At 36.3% G+C, this 21,353-nt stretch overlaps 1 long non-coding RNA gene across 1 annotated transcript in view; it reads left to right on the top strand.

Annotated features, from left to right (window-relative positions):
• LOC145681007 (uncharacterized) overlaps positions 1 to 21,353 on the top strand; it is a 200,852-nt gene that overhangs the window by 124,207 nt on the left and 55,292 nt on the right. The window contains exon 3 of the long non-coding RNA XR_014130710.1: positions 7,995 to 8,095. This is a non-coding gene — a long non-coding RNA (uncharacterized LOC145681007). The remainder of the gene's footprint in view (positions 1 to 7,994; positions 8,096 to 21,353) is intronic.

The raw sequence follows: 21,353 nt of genomic DNA, 5'->3' as shown, positions 1-21,353 counted from the left end.
TGTTGCCGGGAAGAGGAGATGGGTGCCATTCTGAGTCGTTGTTCATGGGTGCGATTGGTCCGGGGATGGAGCCCAACATATTCAATACGACCAACAGAATCCCTTTCACTTACATGGGTAATTATAACACCGCTACTACGTCGTCGGTGGTAAATCCGGTGACGACTCCGATTGTGCAGGATAATATGTTAATTCCCAGTAACTATTCCCCTGCTTATGTTAGTATGAGCTCTAAAGTGTCCCTCCGGTATATTGAACATTTTCCCACTTTCGATGGGAACATTGCGAACTGGTTACCTAGTGTTTTCCTGCTACCTAAAAGGTGAACTCACAATTTCCAAAATCTTAAGCTTTTCAACTGTACTGAGGACAAAAAACGGGAACTTCTATCTCAATACCCAAAGTGAATGTTACACTGTCTCATTTGAGTGCATGAGAGTATGAGTGAGTAGTTAGTTTATTGGTATTAATACATGTTAATTCTATTCAACAAAATTTTGTTATTCAAACAAAATTTTTTTTAACGACGCCGGGGAACTGTAATATGCCATTACAGTCTAATGATATTATGTTCTTAACAGGAGGGTGCCCGAAATTTTTTGCACCGACTGTACTTGATGTTTAACAAAAAATTTCTGGCTGTTCATATAATTCGTAATTTTATTTGTTATTCTATTTCAATTAACATGGAAAACTGTAAAAAAAAAAATCATTACGGATTATAGTTTCGGGAATCAATATCTTTATTTATATTTTAAATTAGTTATAAGTTTTGTATATGGATATGTAAATGGATTATTACAATTCTTACGGTGTCAGTGCTATCTGAAAATATAGATCCACTATTGGACGGAACTTTCCAGATCAAATAACCAATCTAAAATTCGACAGAATTTTTAGGACCACCCTTCACCTCTCTTTTAGATACCTAGGTCCTTCTAAAATCTAGTTTAATCCAGATTTTACCAAATTTTATTCGTTTCAAAGCCCCACCGCCAAAATGCTTAGTTTTGATTGGCTGATAAACCCACGCTATGATATTAGGGCGCAATTATTCCATTCCCTGCAAGAATTCCACTGAAGATGCCGGACTAAGATCTTCCCAGCAAAAAACGTTGAAAAGGAGTGAGAAAGCTGCAAACAAGGTAACATTTGGGATTTCATTAATACCTAAAATCGTTGGAAGTCTCTAGGAGCCAAAAAACTATTAAATTTCATACTAAAAACTGAACTAAAAAGCTGAAATAGGAAGTGCAAAATAGTAACGCCATGATGAGCAGATATAATGAGTGATGGACAGGCTCCACGAAGTGCATCAGTTTGCTAGTGGTTCTTAAATATCCACAGACAGTTTCGGAAGAGTAGTGGTTTTTCCCTTTAAATACTTTTATCCTTAAAACTATTCCTGTTAGAGTTACGTTAGGCCTGCCCCACTGCCGTTTGTTTTCGTCTATGTAGTGGATGTGATTTCGTTTCTATTTATTCATTAGTAACATGGCGGTATTTAATTTCGTTGTAGTTAAGATAGGTAGAATAATGCACTTGTAAATTTACAATAAGGGTTCCTATCTGACTCCCAAATTGGGAGTACGGCTTCCAGCGGGATGAGTTGAACATGTAGTTTGTTCCGGGTTCCTGCCCCTTCAGGGCAGGGGTCCTATTGCTAGCTAATACTCCGATATGTCCCCTCAGGGCATTAATTAAACACTCAAGAATGTGATTTAGTAAATATAAGGGCCAGTTGGCCCTGTTCATTTCTTTCCTTTCGTTACTTTTCATAGAGCCGATTTAACATGGTAAAATATGAATGTTTTCTGTGTATATTTATTAGTATAACATGTATTAATGTAGTGTGTAGTATGAATGTGGCATGTATGTGTTCGTAATGTAGAAACATGTTCTAGTAGTAGTAATTGTGGTAGTTAAGTGATGAAAGAGTGTGTGAGATAATTAAATATGGACAGTGTAGTATTTACTATGCGATAAATTCTTTATTATTCCGTCATTAAGTGAACTCATACACAATATTTAATAGTGAACTTAATATAGTATAATAATTCCGTGTATAAGGTCACATTCAGTTGTTCAAGGGTTGATTATATCGTCGCTAGCCCTAGTGTCAAAAGTCAGTACTAACCGCCATTCTTCTGTCGAGATGCTTAGTGATTTAGATTTCATGGAATTGACCTTTCTTTCCGAAATAAAACCTAGAAGATATAATTCACAGCCCATATGAATGTACAGTTAGGTCAAGTGACCCAAAATTAATATATTCTGAAAGTTTCAACATTCTGCATAGTCTAGAAATCGAGATATTTAAGTAAATAAACAATACGTAATTTTTTAACAGAAGTCGGGCGATATGATGCTAGTTCTTCGCTTTGGAATTATATTAGATGTTCATTTTTCTTCGTGGCTGCAGAAGCTCATTGTTGCTACAGAATTTTATAAACATTAAATATTATCGCGGATAATTCTATTTTCAGTGAACATACGTAGGATTTTTTTTTCGTTCTTAATAAAGCTACCAGGTATTACATAGTATTGTGTGTGAGTGAAAGAGTCTTGAGTTCGAGTGAGGTTGTCGTGCGGTGATCGGAATGGGAAATGTTTGTAGTGACTATAGATTTTAAAGTATTATGATGAAATGTGTAAATAGGCTGGGCGTAGATAGAGGAAACAGGGTGTTTGTAGAATATAGCGTCGTGGCAAATGAATATTAATGTGAATATGAATATAAAGTGTATGAATATTGTAGTAAATGAATATAGAATATAGGACACCCATATAGTTAAATATATAGTAGCCCAGTGAATACTTCGCCGTGTGTTGATATATAGATATTGAATAGATACGTGTAACTACAAACATCTCAGGTTCTGACCCCTGCACCATGATATCACGCGGACCGGAGGGCGATATATAGTCGGACTACGGTAATACTTTGTAGTTTTATGTGTTATAATAATAATCAACCATAGTAATACCATCTGATAGAAGGGGTAGCATCATATAATCGTTGACTAGACATATTGAATAATAAATTATGAAAAGACAATAGTAGCTATACAACGGGGCTGTAGTGAATTATATTTTCTGGTCGGTTTTTTTAAAATAGAATATCCTGCTCCGTGAGATTTTTTTTCCTTTACGTTACCTACTCGGGCTAGCTTACAATGTTCATGGAGGCGACAGCTCTCACAGGGTTACAGAATCAAAACAATTAATGATTGAAATTTTCGCGTACCCGGATGTCGACCCCTAGTCCCTTTAAGTATTTTCATTTCTTTTCTTAGTTTAATTAGACGAGGGAAATTAACGACATCCCAGACTGTGGCGTGTCTGCGCAGGGTAGCTATCGGTGAGGTTTGGCATAGAAATCACTGATCCAAAATTCAGTTTATTTAATTTTTTTATTTTGGCAAATCACTAATTAGGGATATCTTAGCTATTACTCTAGTTTCATTACTGTCCTTGAACCTTCTTAGTTTTTCTAAGGGGTCGAATATTTTTTTTTACTTAGAGATTTCAAAATTGGGGACGCAGTTACCTGGTCCCTTTCCCCCCTCCTTTTATCCTGCTGGTCTGGGCCGGATACGGGGATCGGATTTCAATCTTACAAGCAAATTCTTGTGGGATTGGAATCTGATGGACACAGAACTTGCATCCTTGGCAGCAGGGCGCCCCTTGAGTCTACGTATTTGAGTAGACCACCCTTTTGGCATATTAAGGATATTTTGGCTATGGATTTGTTGAGAGCGAAATTCGACTTCTATCTTTGTAGCGTTAGTTATTTCTCACTTAAGTCTTTGGCGCCCCTATTCTTCGTCTTCCTTCTTCTCTATCCCTCTCTCTGTCTTCATTACTTCAAGATTTTTTTTTTCAAATTTTCAACCTTCTCCCCCCCGATTTTGAACTTGTCACTTACGATTTATTTAACGTACAACTCTGATCTGAAATTACCAGCTGAGACGTTGCAAGACACGATTCATGGATAAAGTAGATAGTGATTGGGTCCTCCATCACATTTTGACCTATCGCTGAAATGAACAAAGACTTCGTAGTTGACGACATTTCGATTACGTTCTCTCACCGTCGTCCCTCTTAAGTTTTTTTTTAATCCGTTGGTCACTTTCCTTTCTGTTTTGGTTTTCAATTACCTTGTAGTTAACCTGGGCCCAGAAATTGTACTTTGGTTTATCTAGTTATATCTTTAGAAATGCTCTGTGTTACGTGCCTGCCTCACAAAGTTTTTTTCATTATTTAAGCACGAATTGAATATATAAAAGTGAAAAAATTTATAGATGCGCGGTATCAGGTAGAAAAGCGATTTTCTTTTTCATATGTAATGTCGGAAGTCATTTGTTTTGGGACAATGTTTGCAACCTTGTAAAAATTTTATTATTGGGGTGATTAATTTAAATGTGTGCGCATTTATTGAATATAAATATATATATATATATATATATATATATATATATATATATATATATATATATAGAGAGAGAGAGAGAGAGAGAGAGAGAGAGAGAGAGAGAAATGAATACCTCGAAATGTATATGTACTTAATATGTGAATATGATTTTAAAGTAAAAGTATGATATTAAATGTATTATGAATATATGTAAGAGCGCTCGTGTCTGTCCCCCCTAAACGTTTATTGGTTGCTATAGTTTGCCAGTGAGTTTTCCGACGAATTTGAGAATGTAGATTTTGTCATGAATACCGCCGTGCACTTAAGTAATTTTCCTTTTCTTTTGAATAAATGTAAATGATACCTTATGTAATTCTGTAATGGCATGTATTGGAAAGTAACGGCAGGTCTAACCGTAACCCACATCATAACGAATATTATCCCTGAACTACCAACCAAAAACCATTGTGGAAAGTGTACCTTGAATCCTTCTCACCTGCATATGTATCCTGTGACTTGACCAGTTCTTTTTTTATCCTCAATTTAAACCTTCATACTCCGTACATCTGCGGGAGATCGTTTTAAAAATCCGAATTTTATACAAATATATACGAAAGTGATCCTAAGGAAAGGTCTCATGACATGTCCCAGTGTTGCATAAATAACTTAAAACTATTCAATTAATAAGTTTGGAAATGGACCGTCTAAGAGGAGAAACATCCTCTAGCGATAGTGATTTTTCGAAATCCCTGGATGGGTATAAAGCGTCGCAGTGTGCGATTGCAGATATAAACTGTTAAAAGTTATAAACCAAGTATAGACGACGAATGGTTTTGTAAACCAATAGATATATATATACATATAGAGATATATATAAACACGAACGAAGTTAAATGGAGCGAAATGTTTTGGACACTATGAGTAGTGCGTGATTTGTGATTTGAACGCTCAAAATCATTAATATCTTATTACCCAATGTGAGGTAGAGAGTCATATAAGTTCTAATACACCAAAAGGTTTTTTTTTCCTTTCCTCTTTGTCCAAATTTTTTTTAAAGTGAAATAAGTGTCTTATTTGCGTATGTCGCAAATCATAATTTCGTTTTAGCATGCCTAAGATATGATACATGTAATTATTTTTTTTCCCATTTGTCAATACGATTGAATATATAAAAAAAATTTACTAAAATATAATACTATGTACTCTATTAATATATAACCAAGAACTTGTGCTTTTAAGATTTTCGTTGTAATTAATTTTTTTTTCCACTATGAATGTAATAAACTATTTGTACCTTTGTAGTTAGTTGGTTTCCTTTAAACATATATACACTGTCCTGAGTGAGTGAGCGAGTGAATGCATGATAGATTTAATATAAGCAATTTTAGTGATATCATCTGTCATATTAACATCTGTAATATATGTGTCATGTTTTGACATGTGTTAAGGTAAATAACCTAGGTCATGAAGGACCGTCACTAACGGTTTAAATCGGCTCGAGGAGTGAAGCAAAAATAGCAGGATGAGCCTAAATACGACATCTTTCTTCTAGGAAGTCGAACCTTTTATTGATACGATACATAAATTTATATTGAGTTAATAAGTTTTTTTTTCTCTTGGCTAATTCATATGTGTGGTCGATCCTAGAGAACAGAGTTCGGATGCTGGATGGTTATCAATCACCGGTTGGAATAACAGTACAAAGAATGATTTCACTTTTCTCATTTCCAGGTCTAGGTCTGGGCAACCCCACGATCGTGGTGCCTGGAGCTAGGTCTGGGTGGTATGAGGGAACATGTGTCTATTCCGAAGCATTCCAAAATTGATTAGTTGTTAATAACATTTAGAATGATTCATCTTTCAACGACTTTCCCGACCTTTTACTATATTTCCGGAATTATCCAGTAATCTGTTTCTTATTAAAATACCCTATTTCTTTTCTTTCTTCTTTACCTACCTCCTTCTTTTACCCTTCTACTTTCTTCTCTTTCTTTCCTATTTCTAAATGAAAGAAAACGGAGTCATGATTGAGAGTAGTCGCTATTGGCACGGTCAATAAGTTGTTTAGATGAGTTTTCTTCGGGAGTCCGATATGGAATAATTAACAATAACAAAAGGTTTATTGGAAGTTACTCTATTGGAAAATAATCTGGATTTCAATCAGTAAGTGATCTTTCGTAATCGTCCTCGTTAAAGAGAATTAATTTTAGCGACTCCTCTCCAGTACTTTGCATAATTTTCTTCGTTTTTTTTACGTTTTCTTTCAATCTATTAAGCCTGTTGCTTTCCTAACCATCATTACTGATACTTCCAATAGCACTAGATATAGACACATGTTTTGCCGTATGACTTGAAATAGATATGGCTTTTTTCAGTGGAAGGAATGAAAGTAAACTACCGACCAGAATATCCCAAATCGGAATAGTAGAATTATGGCAACTCTAATCTCTCTATAGTAAAAGGAGGGAGTCTTAATTGACTGACTGGTTGGTTGATCAACACCAAACCGCTTAAACTAGAAACTTGAAATTTGAACAAAGCACAAAATTTGTGATTTATGGTTCCACCAAGAAAGAGTTTTTGAAAATTCAATGGGAAGGGGTGTAACTATTATCTTTAACTGTCCATATCTCGGAACCTCTGAATCTTAGAGACTTGAAATTTGGTATATGGACTTCTCATTTAAAATAATAATCAGACTCGTCTTTCAGTTTTTTTTTTAAATATTTGACTTAGAATGAAACAAAATAGGGTTAGAATGAAAAAGAGAGGCTAATAACAACCATTATAATAAGCTCTTCTATATTTCGGAATCTCTTAAGATTAGAGACATGAAATTCGGTACTTGAGCTTCTCATTTAAAATAATTAGACACATGTTTCGCCGTTTTTTCTATATTTCACTTAGAAGATAAAAATGCAGAAAGAAAAGAGGGTGATATTACAATTATTATAATTGGATGCCCATATCTTGAAATTCGTTAAGGTTAGAGTCATTAAGTTTCGTACTTGTATTTTTCATTTAAAATAATTATAGATATGTTTAAGCGGACATTCTGGTTGGCTACCGGAGATCTGGCAACCCTATAAATCACTTACCAATTGCTTATACAATGAAAAGTTCTTGAAATTCGACCAGTATTTATTCTAGAATTACAGCTAAATTTTTAGTAAAAGCGGTGTGGGCCTAAGAAAAACAATATTTGTAAAAGAGTATTTTTTCTGAACAAATGAATATCACCAGTTAAAACGCACCATTTAGTAACGTATCCAGGATTTCAAGTTGCAAGAGATAAAACAGTATTAGAAATTATTGTTATTAGTAGGATAATCTGTATCTTATCTGAGCTAGGGAAACACACCTGGCGATATAATTCTAAGAAGGAAGAACCAAATGGTGCTATTTACACGACGAGATTAAGATAATATGTTATTAGTACCGCGTCCGTCGCAACATTTTTGTTACTCTACCTACAGAGTATGCACAACGTCCCTTCATCCCCTTTAAATATAAAATAATGGAACTATGTAAACTGTAAATATATATGACGAAATTACAATGTATTTCTATCTTATTTCAGGTGTACACAATGGGTGATACAGGTGATTATATCATTGAAGAACGCATCGTCATAAACACTTGGGTTCACGGGAGGCCCAGAACAGGAAAACGTTGAAACAGGTGCGTATGGATTTCCAGCTACAATTTGGACAAGATCCCTCATCAAACAGAATACTTTTGCATTGGGAACAGAAACAGTTTACTATCGACAGTGTTCAGGATAAACCACAAAGTGGTAGACCAACAACAAGAGAAAACACAATGCAGAGAAGATGCGGGGTCAGTGGGAAGATCATCAATGAAGTCAACTAACAAACGGTACGCGGATCTTGGTATATCCCGTTAGCTTTGCGCAAACACATGAAACATGACTTAAAATTACACCCATATCGACCGAAATTTATAAAAGAATTATCTGACAATGATTTAAGACGAAAGAAAGAGGCATGTGACGCACTTTTTTCAGATGTTTGACACTATTCGGAAATGGGGAAAATTGATTTTTAAGTTATGGATGTGCCATATACCGAAGCTAATGAGTAGAAAATGTTGCCTTCTACTCAAAAGAAAACCCTTATTTTTATGATGAGATTGAGAATAATTGAGAATGTCATGGTATGGACTGATGTGGATAGTAAACAATTTACGATCTATATTATTTTTGATGGAACTGTTAACCAACATCGATCTTGATATGTTAAGAAACTGCTTAATTCCCTTTTCGGAAACCCGAGGGATTAAGAGATGTTGATTTTATCAAAAATAAATGTCTCCTCGCTTTTCCACTTATGTTCGAGAGTATCTCAATGAGGTGAATTGGCCGCGGATCGCCTTCACTGTCTGCTCCACTCGACTGGCCATCTCGAAACCCGGACTTAACGACCTGTGACAATTCGTTCTGGGGATATATCAATAATACTGCTGCAGCGCAACGTTATGTAATGATTGATGAACAGTAAAAAGCATGAGATTTGCTTTTAGATGGGTTACTCCAGCAATACTGAAAAAGATGTCCCACAGAACCTGACGATGCATTATTTTGTGTTCGGAGCACAGAGGAGCACATACTGATGTGCTAGACATTTAGACTTTAAAGTATTTTAACAGGTGTCCATTACACATAAAACTTAATCAATTATGTGTACATCTATAGTTATAATTAAAGTTGAATAGTTTGAATATTTGGAACTTCAAGAGGGAGGGTGACGGGACTTCGTGCCCAACCTGTAGATTTTCAATAGAACGGGGGAAGAAGACTCACTAATACAATTTTGTCTCATAGTGATGGTCTTTATAGTAGAGTTAATCAAATAAAGTGGCGTCTCTTGAGGGAAGTCATATCGGTAAAAAATTAAACTTTTTATCACTTCAAGCTAAGAAAGGAAAACTGAAAGGAGACAAGAATTAGAGCATTAGATAAGTTTTCTTTTTCTTCTTTTCAAGAGATAAAAAGTTTAACTTTTTATCGATGAGACTTCTCTCAAGAGCAGCCATTTATCAATTATTTCGTGTAGAACAGTGCTTCTCAAAATGGTGTCCGCGTGCTCAATCCAAAATGTCTTTAACCCTTAGGATTTTTTGGTAACTTTTATTACTATGGCCTAGTATCGTCTTTGACCGCTTATTTAGGTTCTATAACAGGTCTTTAAGCCGGGTTTTTTTAATTAGTCAAGTCAAGGATGGACCAAAAAACACCTCAGATGCATTTTGGAACCGGATGGTCAAATTGGCGATGCCAGGTGGGGGCGGAGGCGCGTTACTTTTTTATTTTTTCTTAAGACAAATTTCAAAATTTTTTCACACGTTTAGTTTTCAAGATTTAAGATTGAAACTTTGGATACGCATTGTGTGTACCTTTGTGTATTTCTCATTTTTTTCTGAGATCCCTACGTAAAACCGGGGTCGGGCCCGAGGGGCACAAGTGTACCGAGGGGGTGATTTTTTTTTTTCAAAAAATTTCCAATTTTCACGATTTTTCCGGTTCAGGTACGTATATCATACGGACATGTGAGTGGTACCGTTGAAAAGTGGTCGCTATACTGAAGAAAGTAACGTTTGAACCATGACTCTAGGCCAAATGGCAATGACGCAGTAAATTTTTATATGTATTATATGTATGTGTATATATAGATAGAGGCTAAATTCAGACTTTCAACATTTTTTTCCGCCTCTTGTTTTCAAGATACAAGATTGAAATTTTCCACACATATTATGTACACAACAACGTAGTTTCAGAAAAAAAAATCAGATTCCTACGTCAATCCAGGCCCGAGACAGAGGGGCAAAATGTTTTGGTGGGATTTTCAAAAAAAGAAAAATCTGGTTTTTTCCCTAATTTTCCGGTTCAAGGGTACGATACGGGCATGTGAGTAGTATCATTGGAAAGGGCTTGTTATACTTTAAAAAATGGCGTTTGAACCATGACTCTAGGTGAAATAGAAATGACGAAGTACATTTTTTAAATATTTTATTTACATATGTATATACATATATGATAAAAGTATCACCTTCAGACTTTCAAAAATGTCTCCCGACCTCAATTTTCAAGTTTCAAGAATGACATTTTGCACACATATTATCTACATAACAACGTATTTTTTTAAAATTCAGATCCCTACATGAACCAGGGTCCGGGCAAGAGGGGCACGGAAATTAAAAAAAAAAAAAAAAAAAAAAATTTGAAAAATCTGTTTTATCAACTTTCTCGTTTCTGGTGTATAATACGAACAAGCAAGTGGTACCGTTGGAATGTATGATCTAGTCTGAAAAAAAAAAAAAAACAAGGTATCGAGGTATGAACCATGACCCTATGATAAAAGTAAGGAGGCAGTAGCTGTTTGAGTGATAGTCTAAAATTTACCTCAAAAAATGGAAATCCTAAAACGGTTAATAAACTTCTAATTTATTCGTAAAAAAAAAAAAAAAACGTACCATGTAGTTGTATAAAAAAGTACTTTTCTCTCCATCATAATCATTGAATACTCTTTCTGTTGATTGCCACTTTTTCTCGAAACAAGAACATGTAGTACAGATCCCACGTTAAGCTGTAGGTTCGCATCTCATATAGCCTTACTGCTAAAAGACATATTAAACTGAAAATCAAATCAAATGAAATCGAAACTAGAACGTAAAGTTGGCCGTTTGTTTACCTCGTATAATGATCGGAACTAATAGTTATTTGAAATGAATATGTGTTTGAAATTGCTGCATATTGAAAATCGAAATTGAATTTTCCGCAATTAATGTAGTGTGTGTCCGGTTATAAACAAAAGGAATTGATGTTCATAATAGTGTACAATCAGTGATTCTTTCTGGCATACTTCCGGTGGGAAGGAAGGAGGGAACCAATTAAGTATTCTTATTCTCCGAATACATCACTGCTTCTATATTAAGTTTCATGTGATGCAGGGGATAAAGAGATAATTGTTAATTCCGTCTCGTAAACATTTCATTTTCCCACATGGTTGTGATAATAAAGACTTAAGATTTCCTTAGTAACCAACGGATACACTTGAGCGCGATAAGATATCAACTTCCTCATGACATAAATACAATAATAGGTCTCAGATTAGTATGCTCCTGCAAAAATTACTGAGCTTGAAAGGGGAAAAAAATATTAAAATATCGTCGTCTTGATTCAATTTCCACATTTTCAGTTCCTTACTTTCAGATCTATTTCCCTCTCTTTGAATAATACGTTGTATATGACTAATCACTAATGCAAATTATACCATAAAATAGATTATAATAAAAAAAATAAAGATGTCCATAGACAAGACATATCAACCGAGAAATCTTATTGAAGTGAACAACAAAATGGCATTGGTAAGGTAAATAAATCCTCATGTGTAGTTTTCGAGAAAGCAACCAAATCACATTTTATGACGCTAGAAAATATACCCCATCAAGCCTTTTATTAGGGTCGCCCACGAGACGAAAAATTTCTTGATAATCTCGATTCTTGTCTCGAAAACTACATTTTTTAAATTCGTGACGAGACGAGACAAGAATGACTCAGTGATAGAGGGTTCACATGTAGTGCGTGGGGTTCCTGGTTCAATCCCAGGTAACCCCAAGTGGACATTGTGATGGGCTGGACAATCATCATGTGCGTGGGTTTACCCAGGATTCTCCCTCTTTCTTCATTCCACCATTTCATTCATTTCTCATCATCACCGTCTCCTTTAGCCCAGCGTTTCCCAACCTTTTCCAACTTGCGGCACACTATGGGTGTAACTTGAATTCTCGCGGCACACACTCATAGATATTATTATTATCATTATTTGCAAATATAAAATACCATGGTATTTTTTCTGATATTACTGATCTCCTTCTCAGAGATGAAAGCTCGATCTCTGATTTTCCCTATGATAATTCATTATGGTTATTTTTTATTCTAATTGTGAACTAGGAAACAATTGCAATGAAATGTAGGACTCAGATTTTTAAAAACTACGCTTTCTTTTCCGAAAACTGTATCCAACCATTTACTAAGAACGAAGATCACTAAATAACGAACGAACAAACAAATGTCTTGTACTTTTAATTTTGCTGTTTTAACCAAAACCGGTGCATATTATTGCAATCACACAGTTTGCGGTGCGTCGAAGTCAAAACACACTTGTTGAACAAAGTGTTGTTCTGTCATTCACGTGCGAATGAGTGTTCTACGAACGAACACTTGACGCGTACCGTACACGTGCTTCCATTTCTTGGTGTTAGTATGACTCTCAATTGAAGCGTAACATAGAAGCTAACCGTGGAAATGTATACGAGCCGAAATACTGTCTGCTACACAGTAATAGATGTAAAATAATATATTAGAATTACAGTAATTTTTCCATGGTAGAAATTCTTAGTAATGTGAAATACAAAAATATACATTGTTTTCTATGTCTTGCAACTTGGTTGCTATAGAATTAATAATTTTGTTTCGATTTCCTCGCGCCACACCAGCGGTCCATTCGCGGCACACCGGTTGGGAAACACTGCTTTAGCCCATAAGGCATATTGTGGAACGTAAAACGTAAAAAGTGGAACGTCAAAGATTTTTACCAGAAGCATGACACTTCTGTTCTTGTTTCGAGACGGGAAATTTCTCAAGTCTTGTAGCAACATTAGTTAACCCAAGTCTTACATAGATCTTAAACAATGTTCTAGCGTTACATAACTTATAGTATAAATACTATACATTGATAAAACGATTGTGCGAACACAATGAAGAACACTGGTGTCTCTGGCAGGTAAAATTTCGGGGGGGGGGACATCGAAGAAATTGATTTAAAAGGTACTTCCTAGTCCAACCTGTTTATTATCTTCGATTCCATTTTTACCCTCCTGCTTACCTTCACGGATCCCCTGAGATATATCAAGAACTCTGTTATAATTGTTTCACAGCTTGAATATTATATTCCAAATAATAAAATTATTATTATTTATATGTTATTCTATCGTTAGTAAATAATTAAATCAGAATAAAATATTGAATATTTTGTACTTCAAAATATTGGGGGGACGTGTCCCCTCGTCCCCCCGCCAGAGACGCCCGTGATGAACATTTATCAGCGTTTAATGATACGCAAGACATTATACTACAATATATTTCAATAATAAAAATGGCTTCAACTCCCCTCGTGGACCTCTCGTTACACACAAGATTCTAGATGAAATGAAAATAAATAAATAAATAAATAAATAAGATCAGAGCATAAATTTTGAACAAATATTTACAAAATGAAGCGAGAAATTTTCCGACACAATATGAGAAAAGCTTTCCGAGAATCAAGATGAGACGAGATTGCTGGAAAATTTGCGAGACGAGTCTTAAAGGAAGCTTATTTTTACTCTCGTCTTTTCTCGTAGGGAAAACTATCTTTCATTCTAACATAGGAACAGGACAGTACAGATATAATAATGTATTTATACAAGACAGTTAAAGATATAATAATCTAAATTTATCATTAATTGTTAAACTGTACTTAGGTAATTTTATATTTCTTTAAATCAATAATTTCAGATTAGTTCATATTCCTTTTACAACATAATAATTTTTATCAATATATGTTAATACTTGAATAAATCCGTCTGCTTCCTTAAGTGGTAATAGAGTAGTTCAATGTTCAAAGACTCATCTTTTCGGTAATAGGTCATATGCTTGATCACAGATCATGTTTGTTTGTGATAAACAATATTGTATCTATAACTTCTCTACGAAATTTACTGTTTTCTACGACTACCAATTGTTCTATCACTATTTACGCACATTTAGCACCACCATCCTATTAAACTAAAGAAAATAAAGTGGCACGTTAAATTAAAGTCTTCGGTTCATTTTATTAGGAGAAATTCACAAGGAAGGTTCATTGGAAACAACACATTTACATGTGCTTAAAGCATGTATGAAGGGGGATTAGTGACATAGTACTAGTTGCTTAGATTTGGTGTGAGAGAGCTCTGGTTCGATCCCAGACCAAGTGAGTTTGTAGTGGATAGTATTGTGTCTGTGGATTTTCTTGAGGTTCTCCCGTTTCTCACCATATTATAAATGTACAAATCTTTTCATAATCACTAACTGACATTAATAATCTTTCTCCTTTAGAGTAAAGGGCACAAAACGTAGAACGTAAAAGTAGAAATTAAATTTTATAATATATACGAGGTCTGACAATTAAGTTCGCGAACTCGCCACCGCGTGTGTGACTGAGGACAACACTATACAAGTGGAGTCTTTCTATTTCAAGTGTGTCCTGCTGGCACTGCTGTCGACGTGTGTTTTCCCGTAGCTCCCTCGAAAGAGGAGGAACAAGTTGTTGTGGCCGAGATCCTTCAAAAGTTGGATGCAGACAGGGTTCTTTCCCCAAAGCAAAGGGAAGATTTCCTTCGTGAGAGAGTGACAGAGTGAGGCCGAAGTATGTTTCACATATTTTCCGAGAGCACACTTGAAATAGAAAGTCTCCTCCTAGTTTTGTATTTTCCCACAAGCCTATTGTTTCAGTGTCTCACTACAGTGGCGGTTTGGTGCTGAGTGGCGTACATTGTTATTTGTGCTTGCGCGTGCGTTCTGTCGTAAAAATGTCGGCTGGAATTGGAGCAATGAGCAAACGTCAAATTTATGATGAAACTGGAAACAAGGGCAGTGAAATATAGGAAATGTTAGATCAGGTATACGGCCAGAATGCCATGAAGAAAACAACCATGTATATACAAATGGGTTAGATGATTTTCGGAGGGGAGGAAACACGTGATAGATGACGAGAGGGTAGGACAGTCCATAACGAGTCGAACAAACGAAAACACTGCCGAAGTTCAACAAATTGTGCTTGCAAATCGGAGACTGACTGTGCGATTCATAGCAGATGAAGTGACGTTTAGAGAAACGTGTGTAAAGTTTTACTGAAGACATTGGTATGCGCGAAGTTTGTGGCAAAATGGTCCCGAAAGACCCCACCGATAAAGAGGGAAGAAATACGCAGATCTGTTGAAGAGGCAGGACAAAGTTTTGATCCGAATAATCACCGGTGATGAAACCTGGGTTACTGTGTATGATCACGAAATAAAGGCGACAAAGTGCCCAATATAAGACTCTAAGACCGGCAAAGTTCCGCCAATCAAAATCACAAATCAAAACGATGTTGATAACATTTTATGATATCCATGGGATCATATACCATGAATTTGTACACTTCTGGTCACTAAAAATAGGACTGCCTTCTCGAGACTGAGTCCAAAAAGTTGAATCTAGATCCTTACGTCCCTCGGATCTCCTTTCAAGGTGAATCTATTTCACTTCATTCTGTCACAGAGCAATGCTCGTATTCTCTAATACAAACAGACCATATGGACGTTGCCTCCAAGTAAATATTCAGGTGGCATCTAGAAAACGTAATAAAATACGACAAAATAGGTAGTAAGATGTTCTAAAGCAGTCTTACTAGCTGAAGTATAAATTGACATACTACATGATACGAAGCTAAAGCCTTCAACAGAACAGTAACAGAAACAAACGGCACGAGTCATGCGCTCGTGGTCTGGTAAATAACGTAATGGATTCGCGTGTTAACGCTTATTTGAACATAGGTTTGAATCCTGGCTAGGTAAACTTTTTTCTTTATTTCTTTTTCTTTTTCTTTCTTTTTTTCTTTCTTTTTTTTTTTTTTTGTAAATAAAGAATCTGTATTTTACTGACAAAGAGCATTCAAGCTTGAATGAAAGAAATTTATAAATATATATATATATATATCACAACTATGTATGTACTGTATTACTAGAAATATAGTACATGCACATAAGAAAACTGCGTTATGGAAGGTGAACATCACATTCGAGGTGTGGGTTTTTGTACGTAACAGAAATGGCATATTTTTTTCCACGTCTATTCAAACCAAAGTAATAAGTTTCGTGTTTAATTATCTGTGTAATGTTCATTAAAAATGAGAATACTCACTCTGTACAAGTACGAAATTGAAAAAGTGCTTGACTGGACAGAGAATCGAACGCATCGTCAAAGTTCCGGGTTTGATTCGCTATCCAATCGTGCATTTTTTTTTCACTTTTTGTATAGGTCTATCATTTAATTTCTCAGTTAGGCTACAGCAACCTTGCTCAACCTTTCTACTTACACTATTATTATTATTATTATTATTATTATTATTATTATTATTATTATTATTATTATTATTATTATTATTATTATTATTGCTCAACATTATACTTTCCACGTACCACACATTCCTCAGGTTAAACTTCGATCTAGAAAAAAGGATTTTAGGGATCAGTGTAACAAGTAATTGAAGAAATATGTAGTTATTGGTTTGTAACTAGGAATGCAATGGATGTACCCGATTGCAATGAAATGAGCTGAGCGAGCTTAAACTACGTAATCATTCCTGGCCAATATGCAATAATAAATGCCATTTTTAATTGTTGACAAAAAAATCGCGTGAAAACTTTTTCCCCATGTTAAGTCTATGCAAGAGTTTTTCGGTGATTATTCCTCGATAGTACATCGGATTCTTGATTTCGACCTATGTTGTCACTCAGCACGACATACTCTATCAGCGTGCTAAGTTTGGTTGAGATCGGGAAAACGGTCTAGGAGGAAGCGTTTTTCGGTCATTATTCCTCGATGGTACATCGGATTTTTGATTTCGACCTATGTTGTCACTCAGCACGACATACTCTATCAGCGTGCTAAGTTTGGTTGAGATCGGCCAAACGGTCTAGGAGGAGTTCGCGGACAACCAAACGGCTAACCCGAGTATAAGATCTTCGCTTCGCTCAGCTCAACTAGGAGGAAGCGTTTTTCGGTCATTATTCCTCGATGGTACATCGGATTCTTGATTTCGACCTATGTTGTCACTCAGCACGACATACTCTATCAGCGTGCTAAGTTTGGTTGAGATCGGCCAAACGGTCTAGGAGGAGTTCGCGGACAACCAAACGGCTAACCCGAGTATAAGAGCTTTGCTTCGCTCAGCTCAACTAGGAATGCAATGGATGTACCCGATTGCAATGAAATGAGCTGAGCGAGCTTAAACTACGTAATCATTCCTGGCCAATATGCAATAATAAATGCCATTTTTAATTGTTGAAAAAAAAAATTGCGTGAAAACTTTTTCCCCATGTTAAGTCTATGCAAGCGTTTTTCGGTGATTATTCCTCGATAGTACATCGGATTCTTGATTTCGACCTATGTTGTCACTCAGCACGACATACTCTATCAGCGTGCTAAGTTTGGTTGAGATCGGCCAAACGGTCTAGGAGGAAGCGTTTTTCGGTGATTATTCCTCGATGGTACATCGGATTTTTGATTTCGACCTGTGTTGTCACTCAGCACGACATACTCTATCAGCGTGCTAAGTGTGGTTGAGATCGGCCAAACGGTCTAGGAGGAGTTCGCGGACAACCAAACGGCTAACCCGAGTATAAGAGCTTCGCTTCGCTCAGCTCAACTAAGAATGCAATGGATGTACCCGATTGCAATGAAATGAGCTGAGCGAGCTTAAACTACGTAATCATTCCTGGCCATTATGCAATAATAAATGCCATTTTTAATTGTTGACAAAAAAATCGCGTGAAAACTTTTTCCCGTGTTAAGTCTATGCAAGCGTTTTTCGGTGATTATTCCTCGATGGTACATAGGATTTTTGATTTCGACCTATGTTGTCACTCAGCACGACATACTCTATCAGCGTGCTAAGTTTGGTTGAGATCGGCCAAACGGTTTAGGAGGAAGCGTTTTTCGGTCATTATTCCTCGATGGTACATCGGATTTTTGATTTCGACCGATGTTGTCACTCAGCACGACATACTCTATCAGCGTGCTAAGTGTGGTTGAGATCGGCCAAACGGTCTAGGAGGAGTTCGCGGACAACCAAACGGCTAACCCGAGTATAAGATCTTCGCTTCGCTCAGCTCAACTAGGAGGAAGCGTTTTTCGGTCATTATTCCTCGATGGTACATCGGATTCTTGATTTCGACCTATGTTGTCACTCAGCACGACATACTCTATCAGCGTGCTAAGTTTGGTTGAGATCGGCCAAACGGTCTAGGAGGAGTTCGCGGACAACCAAACGGCTAACCCGAGTATAAGAGCTTCGCTTCGCTCAGCTCAACTAGGAATGCAATGGATGTACCCGATTGCAATGAAATGAGCTGAGCGAGCTTAAACTACGTAATCATTCCTGGCCATTATGCAATAATAAATGCCATTTTTAATTGTTGACAAAAAAATCGCGTGAAAACTTTTTCCCCATGTTAAGTCTATGCAAGCGTTTTTCGGTGATTATTCCTCGATGGTACATCGGATTTTTGATTTCGACCTATGTTGTCACTCAGCACGACATACTCTATCAGCGTGCTAAGTTTGGTTGAGATCGGCCAAACGGTCTAGGAGGAGTTCGCGGACAACCAAACGGCTAACCCGAGTATAAGAGCTTCGCTTCGCTCAGCTCAACTAGGAATGCAATGGATGTACCCGATTGCAATGAAATGAGCTGAGCGAGCTTAAACTACGTAATCATTCCTGGCCATTATGCAATAATAAATGCTGTTTTTAATTGTTGACAAAAAAAATCGCGTGAAAACTTTTCCCCATGTTAAGTCTATGCAAGCGTTTTTCGGTGATTATTCCTCGATGGTACATAGGATTTTTGATTTCGACCTATGTTGTCACTCAGCACGACATACTCTATCAGCGTGCTAAGTTTGGTTGAGATCGGGAAAACGGTCTAGGAGGAAGCGTTTTTCGGTCATTATTCCTCGATGGTACATCGGATTTTTGATTTCGACCGATGTTGTCACTCAGCACGACATACTCTATCAGCGTGCTAAGTGTGGTTGAGATCGGCCAAACGGTCTAGGAGGAGTTCGCGGACAACCAAACGGCTAACCCGAGTATAAGATCTTCGCTTCGCTCAGCTCAACTAGGAGGAAGCATTTTTCGGTCATTATTCCTCGATGGTACATCGGATTCTTGATTTCGACCTATGTTGTCACTCAGCACGACATACTCTATCAGCGTGCTAAGTTTGGTTGAGATCGGCCAAACGGTCTAGGAGGAGTTCGCGGACAACCAAACGGCTAACCCGAGTATAAGAGCTTCGCTTCGCTCAGCTCAACTAGGAATGCAATGGATGTACCCGATTGCAATGAAATGAGCTGAGCGAGCTTAAACTACGTAATCATTCCTGGCCATTATGCAATAATAAATGCCATTTTTAATTGTTGACAAAAAAATCGCGTGAAAACTTTTTCCCCATGTTAAGTCTATGCAAGCGTTTTTCGGTGATTATTCCTCGATGGTACATCGGATTTTTTATTTCGACCTATGTTGTCACTCAGCACGACATACTCTATCAGCGTGCTAAGTTTGGTTGAGATCGGCCAAACGGTTTAGGAGGAAGCGTTTTTCGGTGATTATTCCTCGATGGTACATCGGATTTTTGATTTCGACCTATGTTGTCACTCAGCACGACATACTCTATCAGCGTGCTAAGTTTGGTTGAGATCGGCCAAACGGTCTAGGAGGAGTTCGCGGACAACCAAACGGCTAACCCGAGTATAAGAGCTTCGCTTCGCTCAGCTCAATAAATACAGTTAGAATACAGGTATAGTAAAATGTAACCATTAAAACATTTCTTTTATGAGGATGTGAACACCACTTTTTAAAGCACCATGTACTGTATATGTTAAGTTCTTTTACACATACGATACTTTTTCCCCACTGCGCTACATTTCTTATTCTTTCTGCACTATAACCATGACTCATACTACTTACTAAGCTCATAAACTCAAGGTGAATAGAATAATCTTGAGGGTAAAATAGAAGTGATCCATATGCATGCAATTCTTCAGAATAGATTCAAGGTCATCAGGAAGCAGATTGAATGTCTTCGGGATATTATGTGTTTTCAGACGCGCTGTAATTTTTCTTCGTTAAATAAATCTAACCATAATAAATGAGCTTACAACGTTTTCGTTCATTGTTACATATCCATGATAATAGTTTATAGTATACTACTCTGAAACAGTTATGTTGTTTCCTTAAGTAGTGCGAGTATATATGCATTTTTAATATTAACCTAATAATACGCATCTGTAGGGCTTAGTGAAGGCTGTGCTATAAGCATATTATTAACCAGCGGCAGGTAAAGGGACAGTTGTCTTCTTGGAAATACATGTCAAAATATACTAATTTACTCTCACATACTACCTATAGTACTTCAGCGCCTGAGACTAAAAATAATACAAATTTTACCATTTTTCTTTTCCTTGTATTTCTCAAGTGAAAGGAGATAATGAAATGCAACTTTACCACAATCATAGTTAATGTTATTCTACTACAGAAAATATGAACGTGAAGAATTCTCAGTGCTGTAATCCATAGAAATTACAGTGTTGCCAGAATAATATTTCCCCCAAAATCTAAGTTAAAGTAGTTTCTGGTGGAACGAACTCAACTGCTTTGATTACGTGTCATGTTTCCTTAGGATCCTGTGAACTACTTATTTAGTGAAGGTTGTATTTAGTTTGTAATAAACAAAATAGTTTTAACATACAGTTATTAAAATTAAATAATAATGTTATTTAAGAAGTACCGAAACAATATGATACATAATCAAATGCAGTTGAGTTCGTTCCTCTAGTCGCTCTAGTCCCTCAGAATAATATTTTGGGGGAAATATTATTCTGGCAACACTGAAAATTCTTCACGTTTATATTTTCTGTAGTAGAATAACATTATTTATGAGTGTGGTAAATTGCATTTCATTATTTCTTTTCACTTATGAAAAACAACCAAAAGAAAAATGGTAAATTTTGTATTATTTTTAGTATGTCAGGCTCTTAATATAATAAATACTACAGTACTCTAGTTTAT

This window comes from Thermobia domestica, chromosome 3, assembly GCF_964235325.1.
Source record: "Thermobia domestica chromosome 3, izTheDome1.hap1.1, whole genome shotgun sequence".
Lineage (NCBI taxonomy): Eukaryota > Metazoa > Arthropoda > Insecta > Zygentoma > Lepismatidae > Thermobia > Thermobia domestica.
The sequence above is the reverse complement of the archived record's forward strand: the minus strand, read 5'-3'. Positions and strand labels throughout refer to the sequence as shown.